Below are 2,931 nucleotides of genomic sequence, written 5' to 3'. Positions count from 1 at the left end.
TAGCCAGCTGCCTCTCTAAATTGTATAATTTTGGAAGCCTGGTCCTTGTGTTTCCTAGATATTCAGGTAATAATTCATTCTCAAATCTCTGATGAGGTTGAAGACTAATTATAATCTTATCATCAAACTTAAGTTGTTTAGCATTAAGGAACATCTAGATTTGAAATGATAGTTTTCAGATGGTAATGCAAGTTAAAATCAAAACATAATTCAGGTACAGAACTATAGACTCTTCAAGTTAGGATAGATGATAGAAGAATATATGTAATTTGACAAAATTGATGAACACTATTAGCATATATCATAGCTTATAGTTTACATAACTTTTATAATATTGTTCAATATACGTGGAAGAAAATGCATTCATTAATAGTGGACAAAAAGAGGGGAGAAATAGCAGCTTGTGTATTCATGGTAGTTATGTTACTCAAAAACCTATTTGTAGTGTCTTACATGTAGGAATAAAGGAAACCTGTCCACAGTTGATATTTTTACTGGACAGTAAAATTACAGGTAGCCAGTGGCTGGACAAGAAAACAGAGTTGGGACTTTTAGGACTCTTGAGAAAGGACACAGGAAAGAGAAAAGAGCGATTCTGCTCCAATGAGGGCGACGAAGATGGATTATGTCAGAAATGTGCAGGAGGGACAGACAGCCAAGATGTAGGTATAATGGGAATGTGGCCCCAGGAGGGCTGCCCAACAGGATCCAAGGCAGCAAAAATGAAATATAGATTTAGTAAGTATTAACTCAGGAATATTGGAGGGAAGTGTGTGTTAGCCACATGGAATTAGGGAGAGGCCTAGCCATTGAGCTGGTTGGGGTTTATTAAAAGTAAGGCTGCATATGTGTGTGCTTCATTCATGAATCCAAAACAGTTGGGTGGCTGTAGAGAACACATGTGCATCTGCCTGGGAGTTAAGAGCAGATTAACAATTTACTACATCTGGCAGAAGTTATTTTGTTGTAAATCTACATCATTGGCAGGGTCCAAGGTGCTGTGAATCTTTCTTTTGCATGAAGTTGGGGTAGGGGGGAAGTCCTAAGGCTTATGTGCCCTGAGACATGCAGGCTTAGAGCAAGGAGGAAGCATTCCTAGTCCTGCTTGTATCAGGATGAGATTTTAAGGTTTAGACATGAGTTTATTTCCCTCCCACTCTGGACTGGTCCCCCAGTAACACATTTTTCTGGACCCACTTCTCCCCTATTTGTTTTTTAAAGGGGAGGTGTCATCATAGTCATAAGGCTTTATGTTGGGAAAGGTTTGGTATTGAGCCAGAACCAGATTGTCAGTAACTTCTGAAATACTACTTATCTGCTCTTTTAGAGATTAGATGAGGCAGGGTACTAGAGGAGTAAGACCCCAAAGGCGTGTACAAAGCCAAGAAAAGGAAGAAGCCAAATTACCGGAGGGTTTTAGTACGACAGGATAGTGTCAGAAGGTGCATAGTGTGCCTGTACATCTCACTAGAGGTTTTTGAGCATGTGTAGATTTTGTTCCACCAGTCCAAATTTATTGACATACAAAGAGAATTCCTTCCCCAACACAATGCCACTCCCTTCCTGTTCAGCAGCCTTTAAGTCCAGAGTACTCTGTTTTGGAGAGCAACCCTTGCTAGGTATGGAGCTTATTACAGTCTTCTGAGAAGCTCACCTAGTAGCTGGCCAAAACAGATGCAAAGACCCACAGCCAAACATTATTAGATGGAGATTAGGAAGACTTGTGGGAGAGTTGGGGAAAGGATTGAAGAAGCTAGAAGGGATAGCGACTCTTCAATAGAGTCAACTAAAGTGGACTCTTGGGTACTCCCAGAGACTAAACCACCAACCAAAGAATATACAAGGACTGGTCCAAGGCTCCCCACACAAATGCTGCAAATGTACAGCTTGGTCTCAACTGGAGCTGAGGCTTACCTTGTCTCTGTTGCCTACATGTTGATCCTGTCCCCCTATCTGGGAAATCTTGACTGGCCTCCATGGGAGAGGATATACCTAGTCCTGCATTGACTTGAGATGTCAGAATGGATTGGTACCTAGGGTGGGCTCACTCTTCTCAGAGATGATGTGGAAAAAGAGATCAAAGGAGGACCCATGTGAGAGGTAGGAGGAGAGAGGGCTTTGATTGAGATGTAAAGTGAATAAATATGCAAATAAATAAATGAAAAGAATTAAAAAAAAGAGGTGTGTCTTTTCTGAGTTTCTCCTAGACAAGACAGCTTATCTCAGGGTCTTCTCAGAAATCTCTCTAGTTTATGCATATTTGAGGAGGGAAGAACCTACTAATATGATCAGTTTTAGGAACTTCTTGAAGCTTTTGAGTTGTTTTCCTTTTGAGATTAATTAGCTTCTATGCAAGGGTCTATCTCCATTTAAAACAGCCTGTTCCTTAATGAGTTTACCTCGTAGGTGGATTATTTTGTCTAGGAGGAAATTTCTGTATGATAATGTCACTTTCATGTCTACTTCCCATGATGGAATTGTATTACACTCCTAAATAGATATGCGAGTCTAAGAGATGGAATGTATCTGAGAATAATGTACACACTTTAACACTGGGAAATTGAGCATATCCATAAGATACCATAAATTATTTGGCAACACTAATGTTTCTTTAATAGGTGCTTCATGCTAAAAAAGCTGCACTAATAACAGATTAAAATATAAACAATGATATATCACATGTATTTCATATATAATGAGTATATTATGAAGATAAAGACCTCATATGAACTTAGTACATTTTCATTTCTTTTTTTTTTTTTGAGTTTTCTATCATTTTATTGATACTTTACATGGCTGTATTTCCTTAACTAAAATAAATGATCTTTTTAAACCAAAATCACATTTTTGCCTGTTTTCATTAAGGTGGGATAATTAAATTGAAATTTTATTTAATCATATTTTCCCACGGACTTCTTTTTTTTTTTTTTT

This window comes from Mus pahari, chromosome 5 (assembly GCF_900095145.1).
Source record: "Mus pahari chromosome 5, PAHARI_EIJ_v1.1, whole genome shotgun sequence".
Lineage (NCBI taxonomy): Eukaryota > Metazoa > Chordata > Mammalia > Rodentia > Muridae > Mus > Mus pahari.
The sequence above is the reverse complement of the archived record's forward strand: the minus strand, read 5'-3'. Positions refer to the sequence as shown.